This window comes from Balaenoptera acutorostrata, chromosome 5, assembly GCF_949987535.1.
Source record: "Balaenoptera acutorostrata chromosome 5, mBalAcu1.1, whole genome shotgun sequence".
Lineage (NCBI taxonomy): Eukaryota > Metazoa > Chordata > Mammalia > Artiodactyla > Balaenopteridae > Balaenoptera > Balaenoptera acutorostrata.
In genome coordinates, this window is record NC_080068.1 from 117806357 (window position 1) to 117826074 (window position 19718).

Consider the following 19718-nt stretch of genomic DNA (forward strand, 5'->3'; position numbering starts at 1 on the left):
TGCAGTTTTTGCCTAATATCTTAGGATTTAATTTACAGTATCTTGGGTAAAGTTCTATTTTTATTGTGACTTGAAAAAAATTTGATTGCTTTTGGAGATTTTGAGAATTCCTTGATTGATTGGCATGAGCAAACTATAAGAATGTCATGGGATGTTCTTGCTTACATGATTTTCTCCATAGAACAACAAACCCAATATACTAAAATATTCTGCAAAGCCTAAGCTGAAAATGCACCTATGACACTACTCAAATCATATTGAATGTGGAATGACACAGATTATATTCAATAATATTCAATCACTGAAAAATTAGAATGTTTAAAAAAATCTTTCTAGTGCCTACTCCCTTGTGATGTCAGAAATTCTTTCCCTTCCTTATGTAAACCTGAACTTTAGACTTTCAGTTGCTCAGAAATTTTGATGAAATGGCTGCTGTGGTAAAGGCAAATTTAAGAGTTTCAGGATCAGAAAAAGAAAGGATAAAGAGCCAGAGTGGCCACCTTTAGAATTTGAAGAAAATACAAAATATGCTTATATATTTGGTCTTTATAGAACAAATCCTTCTTTAGAACAAATGTTTTGTTTCACAGTTTTTAGAATTTTTCTCTGCTCCTGATTTAATTTGTTCTTCTGACCACTTCAGGATAATCAGCACAGTAATATAGTCATTTCTGGTGAAAATATAACTCGGAATTAGGACAAGATCCAGGAGCGTTAATAGGTGGTCCTTACAGGAAGTCAATTATGGAGAAGTTTGTGGTTAGAATCTAGTTTCAGTGAACACAAGAGTTTGTTTCAGGCTTAAAACAAGGATGGGCTTTTATGCACAGAAAAATCTTGAGAACTAAGGAGACTGCATTTTCGGCAGGATGTGTGTAAAATGTAACCCCTTAAGAAAGAAAAGAAAAAGGACGTGTGATGTGTTTTTCCCCACCAGGATGATATTATGTTACAGCTTGAGAATGTATAAGAGTTGCATTCACTGAAGACATAAACACCAAAATATATTATAAGTGCCACTATGAGGGCTTAGTGCTAGGTTCTTTACAAAGTGTATTAAACAAGGCAGGATTTGTTTTTCATTAGAAAATGTCCAATCACATCAAGTCATGTAATCAACCCATTTTTTTTCTTTGTGGTTGAATTCAGTAAAGGCCTGACCTAGCAGAAAATTTAGGTTTACTATTATTTATGTTATATCTAGAGCACATCTTGCTATATTAAAGGCATGATATAAATAGATTTTGAGTCTATAACCAATTTTTGTGATTAAGAAGTTCCTTGTGTTTACTTTTTTTAGTATTTGCTTTGTAGAATACCCCTCTCTCCCTCTCTCTCTCTCTCTCTCTCATTAAAGAAGTGGAGTAGAAAGTGCATTTGACCAATACTCCCTCTTTTTTAAAAATGTATGCATCAGGTATTCAGAATTAGTTTAATAATAAACATTGATTCATGATGCACTGTTATCAGTGAGCCATGCATGGCCACATTAAAAATTTTATTTTTATATGACACAAATGAACATATCTATTGTACAAAACAGAAACAGACCCACAGACATAGAGTACAGACTTGTGGTTGCCAAAGGGGAGGGGACATGGGAGAGAAGAATTGGGAGTTTGTGATTAGTAGAGGCAAACTAGTATACACAGGATGGGTAAATAACAAGGTCCTACTGTATAGCACAGGGGACTATATTCAATACCCTGTGATAAACCATAATAGAAAAGAATATGAAAAAAACATATATATGTATAACTGAGTCACTTTGCTATACAGCAGAAACTAACACAACATTGCAAATCAACTATACTTCAATAAAATTTTTAAAAATTTTATTTTTAATAGTATAGTTAATATTAATGAACTTATTACCAAACTGGAGATCTATAGGACTGACAATAACTTACATTTATTGAGGTGTTCCTTCCCTTGAGTAAACACAAGTTTACTTACAAAGTTTTTTTTGTTGGTTTGTTGGTTTGGCTTTTTATTGAAGCATGATTTACATACAATATTATATTAATTTCAGGTGTACAAAATAGTGATTTGATATTTTTATACATTACAAAATGATCACTACAATAGTCTAGTTACCATCTGTCACCATACAAAGTTATTATAATGTTATTGACTATATTTCCTATGTTGTATATTACATCCCTGTGACTTATAACTGCAAGTTTGTACCTCTTAATTTCCCTCAGATATTTCACTCATCCCCCCATCTCCCTCCCCTCTGATATAAAACCATCAGTTTGTTCTCTGTATCTATGGTCTGTTTCAGTTTTCTTATGTTTGTTAATTTGTTTTGTTTTCAGATTTTATGTATCAGTGAAATTATACAATATTAGTCTTTGATTTATTTCACTTAGCATAATATGCTCTAGGTCCATTCCATGTTGTTGCAAATGGTAAAATTCCCTTTTTGTAAATGGCTGAGTAAGATTCCATATATATACAATGGTATCTTACTCAGACATAAAAAAATATATATAAAATACAGCTCCATTTTAGTGGCTGCACAAATTTTGCAACAATTTTTGTTCTGTAGAAAACAAACTTATGGTTACCAAGGGGGAAAGGGAGGGGGGGAGGAATGAATTGGGAGATTGGGATTGACATATGCAGACTACTATATATAAAATAGATAACTAGTAAGAACCTACTGTATAGCACAGGAAACTCTACTCAATACTCTGTAAATGACCTATATGGGGAAAGAATCTAAAAAAGAGTGGATATATGTATATGTATAACTGATTCACTTTGTTGTATGGCAGAAGCTAACACAACATTGTAAATCAACCATACTCCAATAAAAATTAGTTTACATTCCCACAGTGCATGAGGGTTTCCTTTTCTCCATATCCTCAAAAACACTTATTTTTCTTTTTGATAATAGTCATTCTGACAGGTGTGAGGTCTCATTACGGTTTTATTTGCATTTCCCTGATGATTAGATACTGAATATCTTTTTACATGTCTGTTGGCCAGCTGTATGTCTTCCTTGGAAAAATGTCTATTTAGGTCATTTAAATTGGGTTAAATTAAATTAAAAATTTTTAAAATTTAAATTGGGTTGTACATTTTTTTGATGTTGATTTGTATGAGTTCTTTACATATTTTGGATATTAATCCCTTATCAGATATAGTGCTTGCAAATGCCTTCTCCCGTTCAGTAGGTGCCTTTTCATTTTGCTGATAATTTCTTTCACTGTTCACAAGTTTGTTTTGCATCTTTATGATCATTACCTTGAAATCTTAAAAAAAAAATTTGTATACAGTTTTTAAAGGTTACTCTCCATTTCCTTCATTTGTAATATATTCCTCTGTCTCCTCGTTTTTCCTAATTCTCTGTGTTTATTTCTATGTATTAGGTATGTTGGTTACCCTTCCTGATCTTGTAAAAGTAGCTTTTTATAGGATAAATCCTATGGGGACAGGTAGCACCTTTCCCTCTGGTCACCTGAGTTATATGCTCTAGGGATGCACCCTGTGTGGGCTGTGTGAGCCCTTTTTTGTGGTGGGACTAAATGCTGTGGGCATGCTGGTAGGTGGAGCTGGCCTGGACCAGTTGGCTGCTAGGCCCTCCTCATGCAGTAGATGCTGGCCCACTGGTGGGTGGGGCTGGGTCCCCACATGGCTGGCTGCTTGTCCTGGAAAGTCTTAGAACTGGTATTGGCCTGCTGTTGAGCTGGTAAGTCCCTGGCACTAATAGACAAGAGGGAAGACCCAAATGGTACTTGCCAACACCAGTGTCCTCGTGGTAGAACGAGCCCCTAAAAATGGCTGCTGCCAGTGTCTTTTTTTCTCAGGGGGAGTCCCAGTTGCCTCCTCCCTCTCTGGGATGGGGGCTCTCCAAGACTAGCAAGTGGGTCTGATTAAGGTTCCTTTCAAATTATTGCCTCTACGCTGGGACAAAGACCATGTGAGATTTTTGCATGCACCTATTAAGAGATCTTGCACTGTACAGTCTCTTTGTCCTGATTCCCAAACACAATTTCTGTTATAGAGAAGAGAGATTCCTTTAGAATACTTTTACAAAATCTGAGTGCTGCAGAATGCCACTTTGTTTCCAAGACAGTTTATGCTGTGTTACTATATCTGTTTCTCTTATATACCTACAGACAAAGGAGCGCACAAAAAAGTATAAATCCACATCTGTATACATCTAACTTAAAAACAGACTTTCATAATGCTGTTAACCCACAAGTTAAAGCAAGTTGTGCGTCTCCTTATGTGTTTGTTGTTGTTTTTGCATCATCGCTATTCCTTATTGATTGCAATTTGTTTTTCTCTGCTTTTGCAGTCCTAAAGATTGATGCTGCTTGGGGGTCTAATTACCCAGGCCATTACCAGTTACGTTTTCAATGTATTTTTCCTAAAATGCCTGCAGTTTATGGCACTCCCCAAATTGCCTGTTTAGCTGAGGTGCTTGCTCAGCATTTCTTCCTTCCACAAGCGTGTCACCTTCAATGAAGTCTCACTTTCCCTACAGAATACTTTTTATTTGCATTTACATATGTCAGCCAAATCCTGTCCTTCTTTTGCACTTTGCATTTTAATTAAGGTTTCTTCACCATGAAATAACCATAATTTATAGGGAATTGGTCAGAAAATGCAAAGAAGAAATTAATAGGAAGACATATTTTAAGGAACCATCCAATTATTTTTCCTTTTTCAGCATTCTTATTAAAACATAAATAATGTTTTTCAATCTAAAACTGTTGTTATTTCATAGTAATTGGGTCTTCTCAGAGACTATTTCTTAATTAAATGATACATTTTAAAATTCTTTTCTTAAGAAATGGCAGTAGTAATAGAACAGCTGAATTCTCATCTCCCTAAAGGGACAGTTAAATAGGTCCTTAGGTATATATCATTAACAATATTTAAGAATATTCAGGAAAAATTACAGGAACAAGAAACACAGAGCTCTGAGAATCAGTTTAGCTTCTAGATCCTGGAAGGTGCTGTTTATTCCCATTGAGGGGTGAGAGGAAGGTGTTATGAATAAGAGGTGGAAATTCTAGAGGACTTGCTCAAAAATTGATATATCAAGCAAATAAAATATATGTAAAGGTATAGAAAAATTCAATAGCAAGGTTAATAAGCTTTTTTGTTTATATATGTATGTATATATATAGATAGCTTGTGTATATCTATATCTATATCTATATCTTTGTATATATATATATAAAGATACAGAATTCATGTTCATTTCAAGCACATGTAGAATATTTACAATCATTGATAATATGCTAGTCCCCCATAAAAGCCCCGATACTTTTCAAAAGATTAATCATACAGGCTAGATTCCCTAACCAGAATGCACTAAGATTAAAAAATCAGTAATAAATGGCTAGCTGTAAAATAGCCTATGTGACTAGAAACATTTAAAAAAATACTAAATAACTGGTTAAAGAGGAACTCAGTAGTTAAATTACTAAATTTTTAGAACCAAATGATAAGGAAAACATTGTATGTCAAAATGTATGAAAAATATTTAATTTAGCACTTAGGAAAAGTGATACATTTCAGGTACCAAAAATAACTCAAAAAAAATGAGATAAATGTTCATTTCAAGAAGACTGAAAAAGAGGAACAGTGTAAACCCAAAGAAACAAGAATAAGATTTAAAAAAAAACAGTTGCAGATATCAATTTCCATCAGCCAGATCGACAAAACAAATTATAAAATTAGGTAATATTAAGTACTGGCAAGGATGGTGGCAATAGGGACCTTCATTAACGGATGGTACAATGAAAACTGGTGAAGAAATTCTGAAGAACAATTTGGTGGTTACTTAGCGAAGTGATGAGTGTATATATGTATGTATATATATATATATATATATATATATATATATATATATATATATATATATATATATATATATAGCAATCGCATCTTTAATATAAACTGAAAAACTCAGAACACTTGCAAAGGTACACATGAGAATGTGCAAGAATGTTCACTGCAGTGCTGTTCAGGGTAAACAGATGGAAACTGAATGACATCTATGGCATAATAATCTTCAAGTATTTTTAAAAAAATATAAGGTAACATTATTTTTTTAGAATAAACATATTTAAATAAATGTATAGACAGTGGATTAGAAGTTGTATTAGTTAAGAGACAGGCTAAGTTGCTCTAACTAAGGGACTGAAATGTACAGAGACACAAATTAGATAAAAGTTTATTTTTATTTTTGTCTTAAGTAGAAATCCAGAGGTAAGTAGTCACATGCTGGTAGGGTGGCTCTGCCATTAACACCTGGCTTCCAAGGTTCCTCCACATCCTCCCAAAGCTAAGAAAGAATGTGCACCTTTGCAAATGTAAGACAACTAGCAAGCTTCTCCCTCTTCCAGCAGGACATTTAAGCATGTTTATCCTTATTAAGCTGCTATAAACCTGACTGCCTATAATGTGTTCTGATAATTGAATGACTATCAGTAATGACCAACCAAGTATAACCCAGTTCTAAATTTTCTTTCCTGTGAAAACCAACATTAAAAAGACACAAACATTTTTTTTTTTTTATAAATTTATTTATTTATTTTTGGCTGTGTTGGGTCTTCGTTTCTGTGCAAGGGCTTTCTCTAGTTGCGGCAAGCGGGGACCACTCTTCATCGCGGTGCGCGGGCCTCTTCACTATCGCGGCCTCTCTTGTTGCGGAGCACAGGCTCCAGACGCGCAGGCTCAGTAGTTGTGGCTCACGGGCCCAGTTGCTCCGCGGCATGTGGGATCTTCCCAGACCAGGGCTCGAACCCGTGTCCCCTGCATTGGCAGGCAGATTCTTAACCACTGTGCCACCTGGGAAGCCCGACACAAACATTTTTAATCTGCAAAGCTTTGGCGTTTATGATGTAATTTTGTGTACATTAACTTATTTCACTGATTTGAAAACATGAATGTGAAACATTCATAATGCAGACACTAGAAAGAAATCTGCTTCAAGTGTCTAAAACGTAGTATATTTCTTAGTTGAAGAGTTTCTTGGAATGCTACTTATGCTTGGTCAATCAGTATACTTTCATCCTCCAGCTGAAATGGGTCCTCTTGCTGACATTAATGGTTTGTCTTCATAGGACAGAACATAATTTGCATAGAATTAAAAATCTACCTGACTGTCATAGATATGTCAGAGAGAAGTGAGCATAGAAATCTTCCTTCTAATAGAGGCAAACTTCTGTCTAGCTGGTAGCATAATTCCTATTTTGTCATGGTGTAAGCAGTTCAGTGCCTGGTATCTAGTCCACACTAAGTCAATCAGTCAGTTGATGACTATTTGTCTCATCAGTGAAGGACACAGCAGTCTGGTGTTTCATGTTCTGCCTCTGTCTCACGTTTAAGCATCTTATTACTATGTCATAGGACATAAGGAAGCAGGTTAAAAAAAGATAGAGAAAACTAATACACTTGAGAAGCAGCTCAAGGAGAAGTGTTTACAAATATTTAAAATTTATTTATAAGGCATGGAGAATATTTGCCTGTATCACTGCGTTTAATGGGATCAGTTTAGGTTATTTAATTCACTTTTTTTTCCCTTTGAGGACAATACAAGAATAACAGGCATTGACCCTGATTTTATTTATATTTGTGCCATGATTAATAGCACAAAATATTTAGTTCAGTTTATTTTCTTTGTCAGAATCGTTTTGATAAATGGGTTGCCTTGATTGTATGATATGGACCTCGCTCCTCAATTTTCTCAGTCATAATGCTACCTCTGAATAAAATAGAGATTTATTGGTGACCCTCCAATCAGGCGAATAGATCGATAAAATAAAGATGACTGATATAGACCAAAAAAACCCCAAAAACAAAAAACCCACAAACTTTTCTTTGATGCACTTCTTTCCAAATATGGGAGAAATTTCCTGATATTCTGCTTATTAGTGGCTTTGTAATGAATTTTCCTCTCAATATAAGACTTCATCATATAATACGTTTGAATTACTTTTCTTACCTGAGGACTGAAGTGTGCTACTTTGCACATTAGAATAGAGGTCAGTGCAGAAGGAACAGGATCACTGACGTTTACCTGCTGCAGCTTTCTTGACAAGGCAAATTGCTCTAATAATATGAAGGTGCTTGGAACCTGAAGTAGCCCGTTGTGCGGGGCACAGACCCCTGTGGTCACCCACAGGGGTGCAGTTACCAGAGAGGTCATGTCAAATCCTTTAAATGTGGGCACAGCCTAAGGGTGTGGCCATTAGTGGCAGGATGACCTGAATGTGAGGCTCCTCCTGTAAAGACGGTCGTTGCACCCACACTGAAAAGAGAAAGTGCTTAATGTTGGAAAGGGTCTAGACTATGATTTAGAGGTGGAACCTCTTCTTTCAGAGAAATGTTGGGTTAGATGAAAGACATAATGTGGACGTTGAGACTCCTTGCTTCTGGTAATATTCTTTCCGTTTCCGAAAGCAGAAACAACTCCCCCACCTCCCCCCCCAAGGCAAGAGCCCCTGAGAGTCAGGGCTTTAATGTCTCCACACTGCACTGCACTTATCTTAAAGTGGCACTTTAGATGCTTATCTTAAATATATTTGTGTCAAATGGAATAATGAGCAAATGTGTACTTGTACTTGCTGTTGTTAAAAAGTGAAGTTTTCTACATAAGTGGTTTTTCCAGACATCTGGGAATGTGCTCACCGAAGAGTCTCATGTTTTCTCTAATACTTATTAATGACAGTTTATGACAATGCTTTCTATAGTCCTCGCCTTCTAAAACTGAAATGAACAGATCTTGAGTTCTTCCCAGTGTTTCAGTGTGTTACAGTCCAGACTTGGGTGGTGGCAGGATGGGACAGCTAAAGGCTTGAGGTCAGACAGAGCCCTGGCAATAGAATGAGTGTGGCTGTCAGCAAGAGAAGGTTGGGCAAGAGGGCGGTGGGAATCAGTGACGAGCCACTGTGGGCGGCCTGCTCACAATAGGTAGAGAAACCACACCAGACCAGCCTGGCGGGCAGCAATAGTTTGAAATCCAGGGAGATGTGACTGTGGTACATCTGGAGTTCTGACCAGAATGAATAGGGATTCAGCCCCAGACAAGGATCAAACACCTGGGAAAACTGGAAAATGAGGCAAGGTCTCAGAGGATCTGGAACCCTGCACACAGGACAGGACAGCCGCTAATGTGGAACATAAGACTAAATCCCCAGTGAAAGGTGAGAATGGAACTAGAGAATTAGGTTGGCTACTCAATCCCCATTACACAAGATTAGGATTAACAAAATTTTCCAGTTTACGGTTTGAAAAGTCTTGAAGCTACAGGTAATAGTTTAAGGAGTTGAAGCAGCAAAGGATTAGAGTTGATAAGCCAATCACTCTATGGATGCTTTATGAGCATCAACTTCCTCAGTCTACTGGGACAGAGCTATTTCCAGAGGTTCTTTCTTTCCCCTTCCTTCCTTCCTTCCTTCCTTCCTTCCTTCCTTCCTTTCTTTCATCATCTATCAACTATCACCTCTATTATCTAGCTATCTATAAAGTATTAACTATGTTTCACTTCTCCTAGGGTTCTATAACCTCCCCCCTTTTATTTTCAGATTTTGAGCCCATTTTTGGGTTCTGGTAGAGTCTCTCTCACTGTAGATTGTCAGCTGTCACTTATTCCTAAACAAGTGTGTCTGTTTTGAGCTGTTATCCCCTGCTTTCTAATTTGTGTTTTTAAATCTGTCACAGGCAGGAAAACCAGAGAATCAAGCTCTGCTGACTATCAACAGGAGACACTTTGGGAATTGTTCAGTGGCTCTTCATATATCCAGAGGCCTCCTAATCTGGAAGACACACAGACAACGTGTTATTCTGACAACTCTTAGGAAAATTCTAAGGAAATTTTCTAAAGCGGGAAAATTCTCTTAGATGCAAAAAGAAATCTCAGAAAGATCATGCTGCAAATCTCCCATCTTTTGTTTGCAGGTGAGTCTCTCAGGCTTCTATTCAGATTTCATTAATATTTACACTTTACCTTCCAAAGACTTTTTTTGATTCAATAGCAAATGCATGTCCTGACATAATTCAGAATTGGTGCAAAGAAAAAGAGGCAATTACTCTAATCTAAATATTTTTTCAAGAAAATTTCTTCCAGTGTGTTTAACATCTAGGCTAATATTAAATTCATTACATCGCTTATTTACCTTCAAAAGTTTTGCTTGACTAATGGTGAATCTGCAACGGATGTTAGTTTGAAGTTTGGAATGATAACACAGGGTTATCCAAGAGGCATACTTTATTGCTCACATCCTGCAAGTCTTTATGTTTCAGCCAAAAAATAAACAGACAAAAATAACACCAAAAATGATGATTAGCAGAAGCAGAAATATCAGCACAGGGAAGTATGGAATTAAGCAGTTAAAACTATGTAATTAACAGGTTTAGATCTTTCCCCTTGTTTTATTTGCTTTCCCATCTTTTCCAGTTTTTCTCACTCCTATTATCCACTTTGTTCTTAGTCATTTTCTTCCTCATTATATTTTTGTCTTTTTTATTTCCAATTTTCTCTTTCTTCTTTCTTTCAGTAAATGCATTTCCTTTAAACATGCTTTGTCATTATTTTATCTTATCCCATTCTACTTCTTTTATATTACATTTTAGTGGCTTTTTGATTCTATCTTTTCCAAAGCTGCATCAAGGATCAAATAAAACAAAACTCAGCAGTAGTTCAAAGCTGAAAATATTATTGAAACTGCTAGCCTCAAGGAGATATTTTACATAACTATGTCTTGCAGCCCGACCTCAAAGTCAGCCAACTGGGCATTTTGCCTGGCTGAGGGAGGCAGGAACTTGAAGGATGGGTTAGTTCTGTGGCTTTTTTTACTTGCAGGCATATGATTCTTTTAGCCCAGAGGTAGCAATGGGAAAGGGTAGATATCAGACCATTAAAAGTGGGTTGTTGAAATTGTTTGAAGTTTACATATATATTTATCTGCAGCCAGCAATTAAACTTCTGTGACTCTTTGCCTTTAACAGTTAACATTCAGGTATAGGTGTGTTTAAATCCCCAGCATATCAATCTTGCTTGTAGTTATATAAGTACCCTTATACTATAAGTCAAACCGAAGACTTCTTCTGTGGGTCAGAAAAGATTTTTAGACAAAATATTTTGAAACAACTAAGTAAATTTGGATTGGAGAAAAAGTGGAGGGAGAATATTTCAGATAACTAAACTTTGTGGCTAAGATCATTTCCTTCACATCCTCAGTAGGCAGGATTACTACCTTGTCTGTCCAAAATAACCTTTTAAAAAATAGCAGATATGCTGCCGAGGAAGATGCTAGCAACAATAGCCCAGACTCTCTCCTCCTTATTCTCATTCTGGTCTTTACTTGCTTTCCTGTCTTCTTCGCACCTAGCACTCCATGCAAAGAAAGCAGAAGGTGTTGCACGTGATGAAGGTATGATACACATGTGAAGAAGGCAGTGATAATGTCGTTCCCTCATCCCTGGGTTTAGAACACTGGTATAAAGACTTCTTTCCCAAGTTGGCATTAAAATTCAAATGGCAGTGGATCCTGTACTGGCTTTAGCACTGAGTAGCTGTGTGAACCTCAGCAAAAATCTTTTAGTTATTAAAGGAGTAGTTTCCTCATATATAAAATGGGATGATTGTAACAGATGATTGCAAAAATTCCTTCTAAATGTAACATTCTGTGATTCAGATGCAACAGGTAGAATTAAAGATAAAGGGTTTTTACCTTATATTTTTAATTTCTAAAATCTTTTTGAAGAGTAAATTGGTACAATTTAACTTCCTGAATGGTGGCATTAGGAACCCTATGGATCTGTCCCCAGGAAAACAACCATAATTGGTAAAAATTTTTAAAGACAGCATGTTTTTAAATCTTTGAAAATTGTCTTAAGCACATAACGGCAAATGAAGAAACATTTATTTTAAAAAAATTTACTTGACCAAATTTTGTTGAGAAGAGTGAGTGTCTGTGGCACTTGAGCCATGACCCACTCCTTCCCCCTCTACTCCCTCAAGGTATGTGTGGCCAAAAAAATGAGACTCCAGGTATCCTCAGCTCCCAGTCAAGGGATGCAGTATCTCACACGAGAGGCAAGCCACCAACATTTCTCATTCCCTCCAACTCCAAATTGAAGAGACAAAATTCTGAAAAAATGAGGCTAAGGTTCCTTTCCCTCATTCCCTTCCCAAGCATGGATCCGAGGCTCTACTCCAGGTGTGGCGGGCTGAGAATATGGGGACTCAGATCTCCCCAGCCCAGGTCACTCGTAGGGTGGAGGCACCATACTGAATAAAGGAAGTCTAGAAAGCCAGATGCAAAGGACACTATCAAGAAAGGGAAAAGGCAACCCACAGAATGGGAGAAAATAATTGCAAACCGTATTTCTGTTTCATATAAAATACTCTTACAACTCAATAAAAAAGAGAGTGCAGTTTAAAAATGGGCAAAAATCTGAATAGATATGTCTCCAAAGAAGAGATACAAATGGCCAATAAGCACTTGAAAAGATTTTCAACATCATTAGCCATTAAAGAAATGTAAATCAAAACCTTCACATAACACTTCACGAAGATAAGAGCAAATGTTTTCAAGTATATGGAGAAATTGGAGCCCTGGGACACTTCTGGTGGAAATGTAAAATGGTGTAGCCACTTTGGAAAACGGTCTGGCAGTTCCTCAAAGGTTTAAAAATAGAATTACGTACGATCCAGCAATTCCATTTCTAGATATATATCCAAGATAAATGAAAACATGTATCTACACAAAAACTTGTAGAGAAATGTTCTTAATGGCATTATTCATAATAGCCAAAAGTGGAAATAACTCAAATGCCCATCAACAGATGAATGGATAAGTAAACTGTGTTATATTCATACAATGAAATATTATCATTAATAAAAAGTTCATCCATTAAAAAAATGAAGTTTTGGTACATGCTATGCTACAGCATGGATGGACTTGGAAAACTGGAAAACATTACGCTAAGTGAAAGAATCCAGTCACAAAAGACTGAATATAGTATACCATTTTTATAGAATGCCCAAAATAGGCAGATCTATAGAGACAGAAAGAAGGTTGCTTAGGGCTGAGGGAACTGGGTTGGAATGACATGGGGAGTAACTGCTAAGGGATACAGGGTTTCTTTTGGGGTGATAAAAATATTCCAGAATTGATTGTTGTGATGGTATAACTCTGTGAATACACTAAAAACCATTGAATTGTACACTTTAAGTGAATAGTATGGTATGTGAATTATACCTTAATAAAACTTTTATAAGAACGTAAATTAGAACCATGACTAACATGTTTAATTACATACATTTTCATTTTACTATTTGACTTTGTACTTAGTTTATGACATGGTTACCATATAAAACTTTTATTTAGTTGAAATTATCAATAATTTTCTTTATGGTTTTTATGTATTGTGTCTTATTTTAGAAAGGAGTTACCTAAAGCAAGGTTGGATTAAGGTTCCCCTGTTTTTTGTTCTAGTGCTTTTACAATTGTGTTTTTTTTTTAAGTTTAAATTTTTGGTCTATCTGGAATTATATCTTAAAAAATCTTTTCTTCCTGATTGAACCACCTTTGCCACCTTATACCACTTTTATCATATACTAACAGCTGACACTTATTTAGGACAACATATTTCTGAAACTTTCCACCTACTCATGAAACTACAGCACATTCTTTAAATGACTGTTGCTCCCAAATGAATTTTAATAATGAGTAACCATTATCATAAATTACCTGATCTCTAAAATTTCAGAATTTTTATGGCTTTCTTGCATGGTCATTTTCACTGTAAACTTTTTAATCAGTTAATCTACTTTCAAAAAATGGATATTAAATATTCTCTTGTTAGTTTTGTTGGAGTCATATAAAATAGGTAGATTCATAGCTTAGACGTCTTTGTAGGGAATTAATATATTGTTTGTTAAGTTTATTTTTAGGTTCTGTTTGTTTTCTCTTGGTTTTGGTGGCTTATAAATGGGAATTTTTCCCATTTATTATGTGCAGTTATTTGTAAACAGAGAAGTTTGACTTCTGTATATTAATTTAATAACTAGATAATTAATTTTTCTAGAAATTTTACTTGATCCTCTTGGATTTTCTAGTTATAAAAATAATAAAAAATTTGTTTCTTTTGTTCAATTCTTATGCTTCTTTTTCCTTTCACTTCTCTAATTATATTGGCTGCTACATCCAGATAAAACATCTTAAAAAATACTGGTGAAGATGTAGGCAACTTTGTGTTATATATTAATGGGAATGCTTTTTGTGTTCATCCAATAAGCATGATATCAGCTTGTTTTAAAGACATATATTTGATCTCATTAAGAAAGGATCCACCTATATTGCACTTTCATTAAGAAAGTCTAATAGGAATCAAGATAATTGTATTTTACTAAAGTCTTTTTTGATATCAAGGAGGCTACATTGTTCTTCTTTTGACCTATTTATCAGTTATAGGCAACAGATACCACCCTAGCTAGTTTAAGCAGAAAAGGATTTCACACCTAACATTTCATGGCTTTCAAAATCTTTTAAAGAGCTGGAGTAGCTGACTCTAGGTTGGGCTTCTGAGTATAGACCCCACACCTCAGTATCATACTCACTGCCCTCAGTTGGAAAGTAGCTGCCATAGCCCTTCAGCTGAAGTCATAGAATCAAGAAGCTGTGTCCAGGTGTCCACAAAGCTCCATCTACCTTGATCCTTATTACAAAGAAGATTCTCACTCCTTGCCTCTCCTCCTACTTAACTCAGTTCCAAATTTAAGCCTCAAAGTCTGATTTGCGTGACTGACTGGCAGAACCTAAATTATACCCAGCTTGTTAGATTCAAGTGTGACTGGCAAGTGGAGATTTTAGACTTCCAGCCTCTAAAGTACAAGGAAAGCATGCCTGAAGGAGGCTTAAAATGGTTATTGAGTGAGACAGTCTACAAAGCCTGCCACACTATTAATATCATGAATTATATTGAGAGTAATATTAAAACAGTTTTTCTTTTTTTTTCTTTCTTCAAAATTTTAATAACATTCTGAGAGATACAGAAAATTATACAGAACAATGCGAGACAGTACAACTAAGTAACCATGGAACTATCTGGCATCCATCTCTGTCTGGAGTAACTTTTCCCATCTTTTTTGCTAGGCCTGAATTCTATATATGCCCAAATGCCACTAACTACAGAAATCCTTCTCTTTGACTTATCTTGGCACTCACTTTTTTGTCTGAGCCTTCCAGGTAGCAGGCTGTGACCCCCAGGACTCACCAGGCCCCCTGCCCTCAGCCAGCTCCTGCCCTCAGCCAATCCTCCTGTGTTAGAGAGGAAGATGATATCTCTTGTCTTTTTGAGAACAGCCATTCTAACAGGTGAGAGGTGAAATCTCATTGTGGTTTTGATTTGCATTTCCCTAATAATTAGTGATCTTGAACATCTTTTCATGTGCCTATTGACCATGTATATATCTTCTTTGAAAAAATGTCTGTTCAGATCTTATATCCATTTTTTAAATCAGTTTGTTTGGTTTTTTTGTTGTTGAGTTGTTCTTTTCATATATTTTGAATATTAACCCCTCATTGGATGTATGATTTGCAAATATCTTCTTTCATTCAGTAGTTTGCCTTTTCATCTTGATGATGGTTTCCTTTGCTGTTCAAAAGCTTTTTAGTTTGATGTAGTCCTATTTGTTTATTTTTGCTTTTGTTTCCTTTGCCTTTGGAGTCAGATCCACAAAATCATTGCTAAAACTGATGTCAATGAGGTTACTACCCATGTTTTCTTCTCAGAATTTTATGGTTTCAGGACTTACATTCAAGTTTTTTCCTATTTTGAGTTAATTTTTGTGTATGGTATAAGATAGTGGTCTAGTTTCTTTTTTTTACATGTGGCTCTCCAGTTTTCCCAACACCATTTACTGAAGAGACTTTCCTTTCTTTATAGTATAGTCTTTGCTCTTTGTTGTAAATTAATTGTCCATAAATGAGTGGGTTTATTTTGGGGTTCTTAATCTGTATGTCTGTTTTTGTGCCACTTCCATACTGTTTGGATTACTATAGCTTTGCAGTACAGTTTGAAACCAGGGATCATGATTCTTCTAGCTTTGTTCTTTTTTTCTCATGATTGTTTTGGCTATTCAAGGTCTTTGGTGGTTGTATATAAATTTTAAAATTACTTGTTCTAGTTCTGTGAAAAATGTCATTGGGATTTTGATAAGGAATTCATTGAATCTATAGATTGCTTTCAGTAGTATGGACATTTTAACATTTATTTTTCCAGTTCGTGAACACAGAATATCTTCTCATTTATTTGTGTCTCTTCATTTTCTTTTATCAATGTCTTACAGTTTTCAGTCTACAGGTCTTTCACCTCCTTGGTTGTTTATTCCTAGGTTTGTTTGTTTGTTTGTTTTGATGCAATTGTAAGTGGAGTTGTTTTCTTAATTTCTCTAATAGTTTATTATTAGTGTATAGAAACACCACAGATTTCTGTATCTTGATTTTTGTATTCTATGACTTTTTTTTATATAGTAGTATTTCAGCTGCAAATAGTGGCAGTTTTAATTCTTCCTTTCTTATTTGAATGTCTTTTATTTCTTTTTCTTGTTTAATTGCCATGGCTAGAACTTCCAATACTATGTTGAATGAAAGTGGTGAGAGTGGACATCCTTGTCTTCTTCCTCATCTTAGAGGGATAATTTTCAGCTTTTCATCATTGAGAATGATATTGGCTGTGGGTTTGTCATATATGGCCTTTATTATGTTGAGGTATGTTCCCTCTATATCCACTTTGTTAAGAATTTTTATTGTAAATGGATGTTGGATTTCATCAAAAGCTTTTACTGCATCTAGTGAGATAGTCATATGACTTTTATCTTTCATTTTGTTAATGTGATGTACCATGCTGATTGATTTGAACAATCTTTGCATTCCTGGGATAAATCCCACTTGATTGTGGTGTACAATCCTTTTGTGTATTGTTGCATTCAGTTTTCTAATATTTTATTGAGGATTTTTGCATCTGTGTTTGTCAAGAATGTTAGCCTGTAATTTACTTTTTTTGTGGTGTTCTAGTCTGGTTTTAGTATAAGGGTAAAGCTGGCTTTGAAAAATGTGTTTAGAAGGTTTCCCTGCCTTTCAATTTTTTGGGAATTTGAGAAACATAAGTACTAATTCTTTGAATATTTTGTGGAATTCACCATTCAAAATCTTTAGTCCTGCACTTTTGTTTGTTGGGAGATTTTTGATTACTTTTAATTTTTTTCCTATGACAGTTGGCACTTGAACAAAGCAATGGTTAGGGACACTGATGCCTTCGCACAGTTGAAAATCTGCATATAACTTTATAGTCAGCCCTCCCTATCTTCAGTTCCCACATCCACAGATTCAACCAACCATGGATTCTGTAGTATTATAGTATATATTTATTTTAAAAAATTCACATATAAGTGGACCTGCACAGTTCAAACCCATCTTGTTCAATGGTCAAACCTATTCAGTCTATTCAGATTTTCTATTTCTTCATGATTCAATCTTGGAAGATTGTATGTTTCTAGGAATTGATCATTTCTTCTAGGTTGTCCAATTTGTTAGTGTATAATATAGTTCATAGTAGTCTCTTATGATCCTTTTATTTCTGTGGAATCAGTTGCAATGTTTCCTCTTTCATTTCTGATTTTATTTATTTGCGTTTTCTCTCTTTTTTCTTGGTGAGTCTAGCTAGTTTTTATTTTGTCTTTTCAAAAATTAGTTCTTAGTTTCATTGATTTTTCTATTTTTTTTAGCCTCTATTTTATTGATTTCCACCCTGATCTTTATTATTTTCTTCCTTCTGCTATTTTTGTGCTTAATCTGTTCTTCTTTTTCTAGTTCCTTTAGGTGTAAATTTAGATTGTTTATTTGAGATTTTTCTTGCTATGAACTTCCCTCTTAGAACCACTTTTGCTGCATCCTATAGGTTTTGGTATGTCATATTTCTGTTTTCATTTGTCCTCTAGGTATTTTTTGATTTCTCCTTTGATTTCTTTGATGACCCATTGGTTGTTCAGTAGCACGTTGTCTAATCTTTACATTTTTATGGGTTTTTTTCCTCATTTTTTTCCTTGTGTTTGATTTCTGGTTTCATACCATTGTAGTTGGAGAAGATGCTTGATATGATTTCAGTCTTCTTGAATTTATTGAAACTTGTTTTGTGACCTAACATATAATCTATCCTGGAGAGTGTTCCATGTGTACTTGAGAAAAAGGTGTATTCTGCTGTTTTGGATGGAATGTTTTGTATGTATCTATTATGTTCATCCGGTCTAATGCATCATTTAAGTCCAACCCTCTCCTTGTTGATTTTCCATCTGGAAGATTTATCCATTGATGTGATTACAATATAATACTATTATTGTATTTCTTTCAGTTTATTGCTTTAAGTCCATTAATACCTGCTTTATATATCTTGGTGCTCCTCTGTTGGGTGCATATACATTTATAACTTATATCTTCTTACTGGATTGACCCCTTTATCATTATGAAATGCCCTTCTTTGTCTATTATTACAGTCTTTGTTTTAAAGTCTACTTTGTCTGATATGAGTATAGCTACTCCAGCTTTCTTTTTATTTCTATTTTCATGGAATACTTTTTTCCATTCCTTCATTTTTGTGTGCGTGTGTCCTTTTAATGAAGTGAGTCTCTTGTAGGCAGCATATAGATGGGTTTTGTTTTTTTATCCATTCTTCTACTTTATGTCTTTTAATTGGAGCATTTAGTCTATTTACATTTAAAGTAATTATTGATAGGTGTGTGCTTATTGCCATTTTGTCAATTGTGTTCTGGCTGTTTTGTAGTTCCTTTCTGCTCCTTTGTTCTCCTCTTTCTCTCTTCCCTTCTATTTGGTAGTTTTCTTTAGTTTTATGTTTAGATTCCTTTCTCATTTTCCTTTGTGTATTTACTATAGGTGTTTTCCTTATGGTTACCATGAGGTTCACATATAACTATGTGAACTATAACTATATAGCACATACTTACTATGTAAATAGTAACATGTTTTCAGTTGGTAATGCAATTCAATGTTTTTTCTTTTTATACCCCCCTACCTTTTATACTTTTGATGACACATTTTGCATCTTTTTATTTTATGCACTACTTAACTAATTATTCTCATTTTGGTTAATTTTACTACTTCTGTCTTCTAATCTTAATGCTGTTTTATTAGTGATTGATCTACTACCTTTACTATATATTTACCTTTTCCAGTGAAATTTTTACTTTCACATGTTTTCTTCGTATTGATCAGTGCCATTTCTATTCAGCTTAAAGAAGTCAATTTAACATTTCTTGTAGGGCTAGTTTAGTGGTAATAAACCCCTTTAGCTTTTGCTTATCTGGGAAACTCTTGATCTCTCATTCAATTCTGAATGGTAACCTTACTTGGTAGAGAGTTCTTGGTTGGAAGTTTTTTCCTTTGAGAGCTTTGAATTTGTCATGCCACTCCCTTCTGGCCTGTAAAGTTTCTGCTGAAAAATGTGCTCATAGCTTTAGGGGTTTCCCTTGTACATAACAAGTTGTTTTTCTCTTGCAGCTTTTAGGATTTTTTAACATTTCACTACTTTAATTATGATGTGTCTTGATGGGGCTCTCTTTGGGTTTATCTTATTTGGAATTCTCTGGTCTTCCTGGACCTGGATGTTTGTTTTCTTCCTTAGATTAGGGAAGTTTTCAGGCAGTATTGCTTCAAATATTTAAT

At 35.0% G+C, this 19718-nt stretch overlaps 1 protein-coding gene across 1 annotated transcript in view; it reads left to right on the top strand.

Annotated features, from left to right (window-relative positions):
- Positions 1-19718, top strand: part of UGT8 (UDP glycosyltransferase 8) — a 513963-nt gene that overhangs the window by 89913 nt on the left and 404332 nt on the right. The window contains exon 3 of the mRNA XM_057547075.1: positions 9694-9930. The gene's annotated coding sequence lies outside the window, so the exon portion shown is untranslated. The remainder of the gene's footprint in view (positions 1-9693; positions 9931-19718) is intronic.